At 37.1% G+C, this 13,045-nt stretch overlaps 1 protein-coding gene across 1 annotated transcript in view; it reads right to left on the bottom strand.

Annotated features, from left to right (window-relative positions):
- The window catches only part of CLOCK (clock circadian regulator), a 63,384-nt gene extending 50,762 nt beyond the window's left edge, over positions 1–12,622 (bottom strand). Inside the window, exons 1-3 of the mRNA XM_066548425.1 lie at positions 12,512–12,622; positions 3,129–3,230; positions 892–978 (exon numbers count right to left, since the gene is read on the bottom strand). The gene's annotated coding sequence lies outside the window, so the exon portion shown is untranslated. The remainder of the gene's footprint in view (positions 1–891; positions 979–3,128; positions 3,231–12,511) is intronic.
- Positions 12,623–13,045: the final 423 nt, after the last annotated feature.

Genomic DNA, 13,045 nt, shown 5'->3' with positions numbered 1-13,045 from the left:
TGATAAAAGACTATTTACTGGGTTCCACAAAAAATTTATTTCCTCTGTGCCACAATTCAGCAGAAGACATAAATCTAGATATCCCTATTTCTTAGGCTTCATTTCTCTTTTCTTCACTTATTTACTTCATCTTTTATGTCCTGTTTTCTCACTTCAAGTATTTTACTTCTCTTCTTCTTTCTACCTGATTTCTTTCAGCCTTTCTCTCATTTATTTATTCATTTCCTCCTATTACCTGTGCTATTAAATACAGTAAGGGAAACGTAAATATTCTTGCATCTCTGAACTTTTAGACAGAGGTGTCAGTATTGTTTTTTTCCCTGGAAAGTCAGATAGTATAATCTGAGAAAGGTTTGTAAGCAGTACTACTGTGATTTAACTTCCACTAACTCAAAATTTAAAAGGGGTTAAGATGATCATGGGCTTACTGCAATGACTCAAATTGATCTCTAAATCCTGTGCTAACCAACTATGGGAATTGAGAAAAATCAGATTAATGACACAGGAATATTAGTCTACTGTAAGACTGAAATTAGCCTGGTTCTAAACATCATCTCAGAGAACAGCCACAGGAACAAAGAAATACTAAGGGAAGCTCATCAAGGGATCTGTGGAATACAATAACTTCATTAAAGAAACACTAGATAAAATATATTTGGTGTATACACAGCTTTTTACCTAAGATGTAAAGCCAGGAATATACTGCTTAATCTCTGCCCTTTATTTTCTGGGCTATGTAATTTACTTTATAATTTAATCCTCTAGATTTTAGGTTATATGCCAGAGTTTCTCCAAGAACTGTAAATTACAAATAGGATTTTTTAACCTTTTTTTTTTTCACATGCAATTAATTCATTAGTTGCTTAGAATAACCAAAATATTCAGACTTACCTAGTTTCACTGACGTTCAGTACACAAGATCCAAACAGATTTCCAGAAGATTTTGCAAATGAAAGAATGGGCTTCTCTCTACATTTGCTAAATTTAGATGAAAACAAAAAAAAATCAGATCTCTTTAGAGCAATTCCTAAAGAAAAACTGTCTTTTAAGAAAGATGACACTATACAAATTTTCACATGTACATAATCTGAAAATTTTAAGGATATTATATTGCCTTTCCATTTCAGAACAAATACAGTCTTCATGTTTTAAAAATGTTACTTGAAAAGCAATATCAAAGATGCACAACACATAGAGGTTTTCAGGTTGCTCAAAAAGAAGTATTTCATAACTTTTAACCACACACAGCCTGCACTGTCCAAAAAAATCAATATTATTATGATAAAATAATGATCTTGTGAACATTAGAGAATGTTCACATAAAAGCAATAAAGAGAAAAAGCAAAGAATAGAGAAAAACTGAAGGAAAAAAAATCAACAACAGTTATGGAAATATACTGCTGAAGCCTAATTTGAAGGACCTAATCAACAGTGCATGCATGATAAAGTTAAGGAAAAGCACAGAGTAGAGAAGAAAATCTTCTTACTCAGTGTTTATATCTGACACTACAATGGAGTCAAGGAGATTAGACCTGTTTACTTCTCACAGTCTAGCTAGAACATGCTCAGTAGCCCTGTCTGCTTATGACTAAAAGGATTTGGAACATATCTACCTCATCTGATTTGGACAGATGAAATGGATTTAGGAAATTCATTGAACTGGTACAAAACATATTTTCAGAAATCTATCATGATGCCTAATGTAAGTGGGATAGCAGAAAAAAATATTGCAGCATAACAATTTGTTTCTCCTAAAACCTTGAGTGCTTGCTCCAGCATATGCAGGTGCTTTATTTTTCCAGTGGCAAAATTTTCATTGCATTTTGCAACAAGAAAACAGTACATTCCTCCCTCTAAACTCATCCTCAGACACAAACTGATGCTTGGTCAAATTTTAGGTGAAGGAGACATAGAACAGAGATTTAAGTCATAGTAAATTATAAGCAACTAAAACCAGGGTTCTGTAACAGAAAGCATCATTAACTACAAGCACTGCTACCTGTAACTCCATTCACGACCATATTTCATGTATGACCAAGCACCTCCAATGCATTATAAGCCACTAGGAATACAGGAAGGCTTTCTGCCAGCAAGACAAAATAATCCCATTTCAACAAGATTGGCACAATGTCTGCTCTACATAAATAGACTGATTTCTTGGGGTTTTTTGACCCAGTATAAAAGTCTATGTTTTTACCCAGTCAAAAAAACAACAGAACATCTGAAAAATAATACCTACTTAGAAAGATGAAACATAAAAACACACACACGAAGTCTACAGAGGGTCATGGCCATGATCCTCATGATACACTGAATCAAAATCCCTTTGTTGCTCAAAAGATGAACCATAAACAACTACCCTGCTGCTCTGTGCTTCCCTCTTTGCATGCACAAAGCAATCAGCAACCTTACTGCAAGATACAAGATGGACAAATCTTGCAAAGATGAAAATCTGCACCTCCTGGCCCATCCTCAGCTGGACAGTACACAGTGTCCAATCAAAGAAGCAGGGAGAAGCAACTCTTTCATAAATAAGGTGACATGTGAACAGAGATAGTGGTAATTGAACCCTTTAAGATGCATTCTTCTGTTATATCCTTACATGAATGGGGTATTAAATCACCTCAACAAGAGCATCTGCAAAAAAAAACCCAAAACAAAACAAAAAAAAGCCAAAAACCAGTACAAAACAAAACAAACAAAAAACCACACCACACAAAAAAACCCAAACAAACAAACAAAAAAAAACACTCAGAAAAGCAGTGAGCATGGCAGCACATATGCTCATTCACTGCAACACATCCCTGGGAGAGATATTAGATTAGTCCCAGAAACCACAGGCCACATTAGCACGCTGCACTGCTGGGGACAGTGCCTTCATAAGGTCTGGGCTTATTCTTCCTTCTAGTTTCCAAGGCAGCTCAGGTACAGTTCAGTTGTTTCATTCCATGCTCCAGTGTACAGGATAAAAGCTTATAAAAAGCTTATTTGAAGTTTATTCTTGCCCACGCACACCATTAATTTAAATCTCAAATTGAAGTGGAATGTCTACCTTGCCTGAGGTTGAAAAAGAGCTGTTTCTCCTTAAAGCATTACTGTTCTAGTAGCAATAATATCTACATACTTACTTAAATTACCTAGAAATACACTGTGCCTTGTAGAGTGGGTGGGTAGCATTAGTAGTCCAAATGTGATGTCATCTGAGTAAAAGTCTTCTTTGGCACGGTCTTCTGAAAAACAACAAAAACCCCATCATTTAATGAAAATCTGTTTGAAAAGCCTTTTTGGGGATGAGCCCTTGATTATTTCTGTTTTCTCTCCTGCCATTTCAGTAATTTCATACGCATCCTTAAATTGTCAAAAAATTCACTTTCTAATTTTTCTATTCAAGAGAATGATGTAAATACTCATGAAGAGTACTACAACATTGCACACCACCTTTACATAGCTCTAGCACTGTCTGAAATCCAAACCCATGAGGCAAATGGTAACACCAAATTTACAGATGTAATGATGTCTACAAAACATCAATATTACAATTAGTGCATTACAATTGCTTCAGATTGTATTATGACCTTGCAGAACATTAATAATACACTATGCAAACTTCTGGAAAGAAACTGCATCAATAAAATCTTAACTGTGTGTACTATGGTTCAAACAGCACACGTGAACTGCCTCAGCACACAACTAGAAACTCTCAGAGAAGATGGCATGCAAACAGCACAAGACTCCCCTTATCAATCAAACTCCCCTCACTAACAAAAAAGCAATTACAGTAAGATGTGCTGAGCAAAAGCTAACTATACAACAGATTTTTATACACAACCACTCTACTTATTCAACAAAGAAAGAGCACCCCACCTGCTACAGCTCATTAATTCTGTACTACTACACACCATGCTGTATTTTAAATTCACATGCACCAACTTGGTAATATCATCTAAGTGATGATAATCCTGCTGGAAAAATCTACTGCTACTGATCGACCCACTGCTGATATTTTCTATTCAGCACTCCCATGTAGCAAAGCATATCCTTTAAGGCATACATAAATCTATTCCCTTCCATTGGATGCAAGGATTGACAGATTTCCTTTGACATAAAATAGCCAAAACAAAGTAACTTCTACACCCCTGTTCTTTACCACCTTGTCTCCCAGTACATATAACATAGAAAGAAGAAGCTGTCAGCCTGGGGAAGAAGAATGTCAATGTTTGAAGGAGATCTACTGCCAAGTCTAATGGGATAAGAAATACAGAGCATTAACACCTACATATCTATTTTTCTAAGTGGTCAAATGACATATGAAATGTTAAAAATCAATGATTTGAATCAAATACCAGCATGTAGATAAGAAATGGCAAAATATATTCTATAGAGCAGGAAGTTAAGGTGCATTTTTAAAAAAATCTATGCCAGTTTATGAAACATTATTTTTAGTTCCTCTGTTGGCAACATAAAGTTTAATGTAACTCAATCTAAATCAACCATAAATCTAATTGTCTATATAAAGGCAGTACAAATTTAACTAAAATAATTTGGAAAAGCAATTTCAGTTATTTTAGTGAAAAAAGTTTGTAATCCTTTTGACTTGGATAAAACGGTAGTATGTCAATCACCACTGATGGTAAAAACTTCTATAGCCCCACTCTCAATTGTACTGAAATTCATATGAAGTCCTCCAGCTTGCAGAAAAATTGTGTGTAATAGAAGGTAGCAACAGAGCAACAGGAATGCCTGAGATGAAATTTTCAGGCACAGATGCCTGTTATTTTGCCACTCACTTTGAAAGCAAGTTCAAGTGACAGCTATATTTCTTAAAGGGTTAAAAAAAATATCTTATTAGTAGAATTTGTGTCCTAACCTCCCTGCCAAACTGATCAAAACAGTTTGTCATTTTCTCAAATCATTTTCCTGTCTCATTTTTTTTCTTCAGAAGAGCTAAACCGATCAACATAATCTGTAAGTTTCTATAGATCTTTTTCCTGCTCTATTTCATTAAACCTTCTAGTTTACCTTAAGTTTACCTTAAACCTTCTACCTTCTCTTGATCCAGACTACTTTTCTGATCTCATTATGCTTTCCAGATCCTGAAAAATATTTTGCTTCCTTTCCTCCAAATATGTATATTATTTGGACTTGCTTTATGCTGCCTTTTGCTTCTATATTCTCATATTACTTGTTGCTGATCGATCTTATCTTCTTAGAAATGAGAATTTGTTTAATTCACTCACTATGACTCGCTTATTAACTTGAATCCTTGTCCCCCTTTCTGAGGTCACAGTCATCATTTTCTATGTCAGTGAAATTCAGATCACAAGCTTCTCAAGGCTGAAACTCTATCTTATTATCTATGAAACATCATGAAAAGCTCTAGGGCAGCACAAAATGTTTAGCTAACGCTTCTGAGCTGGAAAAAAAGACTATACTAAAAAATGAAGTAGAACATCTTAACAACATAAACAGTTCCAGAAAAATATATGATATGTAAAATTGCTATCAGTGGAACTACCATACTAGCTCTGAACAGTAGTTCTCAAACACACAACTGCTAGTAGTAGCTTGATTACACATAATGGATGTTGCTGCTGTGGATGGCAAGAAAACTTTATTAAATCACATTACTATATTAAAACTGACAGGAAAGTGTGTGTGTGTGTGTGTGTGTGTGTGTGTGTGCGTGTGTGTGTGTGAGAGAGAGAGAGAGAGAGAGAGAATCTGCATTTCTATTCTGACAGTTCTTGGAAGCTGTGATTCATGCTGCCACTTGCTTTTCTACTCACCGTGGAGGAAAACCCTGTTTCCTTTAGAGTATTTGTTGTTACTATGAAAACTACTTTAAAACAATCACAAGCATAAAAAAAACTATTTTGCAGTTAGTTATCATATTTTTAAATGGACCATTTTAATACTTAAAATCAAGAAATTAAAATTTGTGAAGATTATGAGTCTTGACAAGTATATTTTATATTATACAGCAGAGAATTCTCTAGAATCAAAAGCAGCACAAGCTAATGAAGTTTTCTTCACTTTTAGCATTACTAAGATTTTCAGTTTTTCTAAACCAACCAGCAGGACATGCTACATTTCTCTACTAAGACTTCATAAAAACCTTCAAGTTGATTTCAGTCTGCTGTTTATTATGATAAATAAGTAATGCAAATACAGGCCAGACAGGAAAGAAGCTGAGAAATGCCATTCTAGACATAAATTCAGTTCCTGCTTTTCCAGAAGTAACTCTGTGTTACAAGACAGAGGAGTGGGCTTACTGGAAATCTGATTTGGGAAATACTGTATTTTGTTCTTTTGCTGACAGAAAAATATTATTTTTATTATTATTTTGCTATAATGTCACACTATGATATTGTTGGTCCCCCTCCCTTTCCAAACAGCACAATATTCCTCCTGTCTCCTCAAGCCCTGATGACACAAACAACTCCTGGTCTCCTACCCAACACAGACCCAGTGCATGTTAAAAAAAAAGGTCAGTACCAAAATCCCACTGCATTATGTCTCACTCAAGAGAGGGCAGTGACACATTTCTCTATATCCAGCTTGCCCATTTTCCCAAAACCTGTGGTAACATTACGGTCTGTGATTTCCATCCCTCCTACAAACATGGCTACAACTGATCAACTATTTCAAAAGCTACTGTGAATATGTAAGGAAAGAATGAGAGAAAACAAGGAAAAAGCATAAATCACATTTTCTTAGGAAATCAGGCTTAAAAAAAGGCAACTCCCTCCCTCCAGCTTTTAATCGAGGAAAATTTCCTAGTTGTTTATTAAGCCAAGGAAAGAAGCAGCTTTTAGCAAAATATTTTTTTATCTTTTTACAATTTCACCTGTAGGTTTCAAATTAAGCTTTGGGGAACTAAGGTGGGAAAGTTACCACATGAATTCGACAGGTTTTTTTCTCCTATCTTGAGGCTTTTGGATGACTGGTGAAAATCCAAACATTTAACATATCTCTAACAAGAGTAATCTGAAAAATTACATACCTTCTACCTTAGCACACCAGCAGGAGTCTACATTCTCTGTATTCACAACCATCTTCTCAACAGCAACCTCTAAACTATTGGAACACTGTTCTGCCAAAGTGCATGTCAGTAACAGCCAAAATCCAACAGGCAGTCACTGACATTACACTGAACATGCAATGAAATAGCCACCAAGCACTTCAAATGCCCTTAAATGCCAGAAACTATTATTAACTACTTCATTAAAAACTCAAACATAAAAATGGAGACTTTTGTTTTATTTGTAACAGCAGCAGGATTCTCAGAATTTGAAATACTAAATTAGCTGTATTCATGTGTTTTGTAGTACCTTTTTTATGAGACAGCTTAGTATCTCATGCTTTCATTAAGATCATAATTTAAGATGTAAAAATATATATTTATTTCCTCAGTGTTTCTAACGTACATTAGGAAACTCACACATTAACCTCCCACAAGAGCCACTTCTTACCAGCCAGCCTGGCCTCTACATTCACAAATACTTGCCTCAATGAAGAAAGTGCTGAAACTTTCTGGAGATCTACCAGTTCAGCAGATAATGAAGTGCTTATGGGACCTGGGATCATTCTTTTGCAAGCAATGGAGATACACTCACAAACTTGTGATGCTGCAAGCTGAAAACTCTTGTAGATGAGGTCACTAGCAATACTACTCCCAGCTAGAAAGTACTTTAAATTCTGACACCATGCTGGGTGATCAGCCCATTCCCAGGTATTCCTCCTTTTCTAAGTGTCCCACAGCAAGACCACTACTATGCAGCATGGTTAGCAAGTTCTGTGGCTTGCTCTGGTTGTAGCAGACCCCAAAGCAGCAGAGTCTTCACTAAAACAGGGCAGAAAAAGGGGATTCCACACAAAAGGATCTATAAAAAGGATCCAAAGTACCAAAGGATCTTAAGTACCAAAGCCAGGGAGAGTTGCATCATTCAGCAAGACTTTTTCAAAACTTAACAGAGACACAAACTATATTATATAAGCAACCAGTGAACACAGTATTTTGCCCTCACGTGTTTCTGGAGGCCTCGGACATAGGTAAGGTTAGTACTCACAATCCAGGTCCCTGTCCTTGCCATACATATAGCTAAGCTTTTCCCATCAAAGCAGGAGTATTATATTCTTTTAACATGCCAGCAGAGGGGAAGAGATGTGCTCTCATTTGTCCAGCAGCACAGCGTTACAGCACAGTAACCTGGTTCACAGAAACTGGAAAGCAAAACTCTAGTCTTCAGGGTTCAAACCCTAATTTCTCAGCAGGCTCTGCATCACACTGAGAAGATGCATCAACTCCTAACTTTTCATTTCAGTGGCAATTTTCAGAATATGGAAGCAAAAATAAAAAGTAAAGTTTTACTGGACAGAGCAGCACCAGAAGTATGCATGCCTCTCTAAGGCAGCAAAGAAGAGATGTAATTCTAGTCCTAGTTTGTAATGGCATTCAAAATTTTAAATGGAACACAGGCCAAAATATAGGTATATAAATCATATCCTTTTCCTCCAAGAAAACTGGCCTAGTATATCTCTTTAGCCCAATTAGACTTCAATCATTTGTCTGCAAGGAAAAGTGAGGTTCCAGGCTTTGGAGTTTTGTTGGTTTGCTGTTTACTTTGGGCGTTTCTTTTTTTTTACAGGACACATGAACAAAGCCTCTTCCTCCTCACTCCTTTGTGCTTCTGAACAAAAGGGAGAGTCACCACAGGGTTTTGGTCCAAGTCCAATTCCATAGGTGTGCCTGAGGTGTGGTTTGAACATGCCTTTGAACAAGTGAAGGCCTAATTTACAGATTGCCTAATTTATGAATAGTAAACAGATTTAGATGCCAAGATGCTCAGTTATGATAAGATTCTGGAAGATGTGAATGAGAACAAAACTTCAGTGTTCAACTTTGGAAAACTTTACCAGTGAAAACCTAGAAATCCTCTAAGACAGACATCAATTTTATTTGGAGCTAGACACACAAAACTCATCTAAATCAATTTTGACTCCTCCATATTATTTTATGGATCTGGCCATATACACAATACAACATAAACCAAAACCATCTCAGAGGTACCTGCAAATATCCTTTTTAGTGGAACTCTAGAAAGACCTCTATAGAATAATTATGTCACATGTATTTATTTTAAAAAACCACTTTAACTGGATCTGTCTTACTCCAAGAAGTGTTTTAACAAAAGCATAATAATCTAACACCACTTATCTTGTGGTACCAGGCTTTCATTATTGGTAAAATGACATTAGCTTCAAAACTGAAACCTTCTCACATACTCTGAGATGATCACACACATAGTTTTAACAAAAAAGCATTGAAGTAGCCACATCTATTCCTAATTTGGCTACAATTTTATCATGAATATGAGGAATGCCCATAGCATATACTGAGCTTCAAAAGCATCACACTCCAAATATGTTATTATCACTCTTGAATCTCATATATATAACTAATTTTTAAGGATCTATATTTAATAAAATATTAATACTATTAATGATGATTTCATAATATACTCAGAACATCAGTACAGAATAAGGAAATTTACTCACTGATTTTAATGACAAAATGCAACAGTTGGAAAGAGTCCAAAGTGTGCAGCTCTAAACTGTTGAAAGAACCTGTGAAACCTTGTTATTTCCACATTATATTAAATGTATGACAACCACAGTGGACCAAAGCATTTTATGTATATGACTATATATTCTAAAAGTAGCTATAATAAAGAATTTATAATACACACAAAAAGTATGGTAAGAGAACACTAAGACTATAAATTAAAACACTCAGAGGTGAGGCATACCAAAATTAAAGTGGCTTTTACATGACAAAGGCATTTTGTGGCAGCAGTAGGGATAGAGAATTCAACCCTTCAGGGCAGCTACATTAACCCTGAGTCTTCTTTCTCCTCTGTGATTTTGCATTTCACATCTTTTAAGTCCTACAACAAATAAACAGTGTAACATCTGTCAGAGTTTCAAATTATTACAGATTCCCACTGAGTTAACAAAATAACCAACGATCCTAGTAAGTTCCTTTCCCCATATGGACCACCTACAGAAGTCAAAGAGGTACCTTCCTAACAGATCTGCCCAAATTTGCTTGTGCCAGAGTTACAGAGAGACGCTGAGATCTTTAATTTCAGATTCTGCTACGGGAATGAAGATGTGCTTCCAACACATCTTTTTATTCTGAAAGACCACTAAATCCAAAATAATAATATCATTGCTACTAACAATAATTCAGTGTAAGCTTAAGATGAGAGAAACAGTTGAATGGTTTGGTGACTATCTGTAGTCTCACACTTTTTTTGCCTCTAGAGATAAAGCTACTGTAAAACAGCCACTGTTCTCCCAACAGCCTGGTGACTCTCCTGGTCTTGTGCCACCCTTTCAGTGGTGAACCAGTTCACTAACGCTGAAAGGTTAAAAATACCTTGCAAAGTAAATAAACAGAAAGTAAGAATGGCAGGAACAATCACTACTGACTTTGCTATGCCACTACCTACTAACATCACCAATCCTCAGAAACAGTTCTACACCTGCTTTCGCATTTGGCCTTCACAGTTTGCAGTGTTCATAAAGAAGCTAGTACTTTAAAAAGGCTGAAACACTAAAATAAACTTTTCTTTACTTCAGAGATCTACCAAAGCCTTTGCCTCAAGAAAAAATAACTCATGACAATGTGATGAAAAGGCACCTTTCAGCTGTAATTCCCCTTCTTCTGAACTATATTTTGAATTTAAAACTGTATTAGGATACTAATTTTCTACTCTAAGAGGAGAGCTATCCATAGTCTTCATCTATAAAACTAAGCTGAAACCATGAGGCACTGACAACAAATTATATGTGTCTCCTGAAGGAAAGCATAGATATAGGAGCTGCTTTCAAATGAGGAAATTACCTAGTGCAGCAAACTGCATTTTTGATTCACAACTATTTTCAATACAGGTTTATTCATTTTTAATAAAAAAATTCACAACTTTCCAAGTTGATAAAAATATTTCATATAAAGAACATATGGAGAAGGTGGGCGGCAATACCTCTACTGCTATTTAATATCAACTCACATTTAATATTAAACTTTTTGCAGAAATTTAAAATAGGGAGGGGAAAAAGCAAAAGTTCAAAGCTCTTAAAAGCCGCAATTTCTTTTGCAAGACCAATTCAACCACAAAGATTCATGACTTCTGTGAAATTCTATACTAAGAAGCTAATTAACCAACACTGCAAATTAAATTTAAGGTAATTACCACTCAGTTTTTAAAGTGCTTAAAGAGACTAAAGTGCTTTTAAAGAGACTAAAGTAACCTACAGCAGAGGTTTGGGGGTCCTTAGGAGAGCATTAGTAACGAAAACGCACTGCTTTCCTCACATTCTTTTATTTTACCTAAATGTGTTAAAACTTTCCCATGCAAGAACATGAAGCGGAAGAAATAAAAAACAAGGCATGGCTGAATGGCACCTTAAACTATTAAATATCAACCCGGAAGTCTGAGGGTTTTTTCCCTGTTTGAACTGCTTGTTAAGAAGCAGTAACCCTTGCCTTACCAACAAAATTCTCAGGCAAAGTTGCCATATTCTACAAAAGGAACCTAAACCAAACACATTATGCCTGGTAATCTGAAAGCATGTCTGTAATGAGTTTGAGGAAGTGTCTTGAGTGGATACATATGAAAATTAATATTTTAATTTATAAAAAAAAATTAACAGCAGAGTTACTTTCAAGTAGAATCCCTCTGTTACAACATTCAAATGCTGTCCAATTTCAAATAACAGGCCCAAACCCCATAGATATTTATAAACAAAGTCAATATTATTTCTGTAAAACTGAACATTGTGAAACAACTGCAACTGCTCATACTGAACTTTGCCAGGACTACCACAGTCGAGGTGTATTTCTCAAGTACTTCTTTCTCTAGGGTATTTGCTTAAACAATCCTCTTGCCTCCTGTCACACCTGTTAGCCAGAGAAATTATACAGGTTAAATATAACCACATTAAAATGAAAAAACAAAAACATAAAACCATGGTAGTTAATTTTAACCTGGATCATTTCCTCAAGCTAGTTATGGGACACAATTCCACGAACCGTTGTGCTGGTGCAGCTGCAGCAAGGAAGAGGCAGGCCAGGTCAAGTCAATACTGCCACCAAAAGCACTGTTTGTCAACCAGTCATTTAAAAAAAAACAAAACACCTACTTTAAGGATTCAGAGCATCAGCTTCTATGACTGGCCATTGTGCCTCTACATGCAGTTTCATATTCCAGCCAAAGCCATACCTGACTTTCCCTGTGCCTCTTGGTAGGTTAACTCTTATCAGCACATGAAAACAACAGCCTCAAAAATCTCACTGCAAACATGTTTCATTAGTTCATAAGCACTCCTCCTCATGGAAAAAAAAAACCATTTCCAATTTATATCGAGGCCTAAAGTATCTGGAATTTGAAAGTGAAACCAACCAAAAATCCTGATCCACCTTAACCCAAACACAAAATTGAAGTACCACGGATTTCCAGTCCCTCGCTGGTTGCATTTCACACCTGCATGCACGGAGTATTTAACACACTGACTTTAAGGCCGTAGGAACTCGAAAACGGACCGGGGCTACTGAGAATCCCGCACGTTTTACGAGAGTGAACACGCTGCAGTTATCGCAATAAAGTTATCGGAACCAAAAAAAAATAAAAAAAAAGGGGGAGGAGGTGGGTTAAAAAAGCCTACAAGTGCATACGCAACCCGCAGCTCCAGCCCACCTGCCGCAGGGAGAGCGCGGGGCACGCTCCCGCCGCCGCCGGAGCCCGAGGCCCCGCAGAGCTGAGAGCTGTCCCGCCGCGGGGAGGGCCCGGGGCCGAGCGGGCACCGACCGCCGCCCGCCCGCCCGCCCGCCCGCCGTGTAAACACCCGCGCTCGCAGGGCCGCCGCGGAAACCTCCCCCGCGCGTGGGGCGGCGGGCCGGGCGCGTCCCCCCGGCGGCCGCGGGACGAGTCGCCCCGGGGAGCGGCGGCCGCGAGGGGAGGTGCCGCCCGCGGCTCTGCTC

This window comes from Molothrus aeneus, chromosome 4, assembly GCF_037042795.1.
Source record: "Molothrus aeneus isolate 106 chromosome 4, BPBGC_Maene_1.0, whole genome shotgun sequence".
NCBI classification, from domain to species: domain Eukaryota; kingdom Metazoa; phylum Chordata; class Aves; order Passeriformes; family Icteridae; genus Molothrus; species Molothrus aeneus.
The sequence above is the reverse complement of the archived record's forward strand: the minus strand, read 5'-3'. Positions and strand labels throughout refer to the sequence as shown.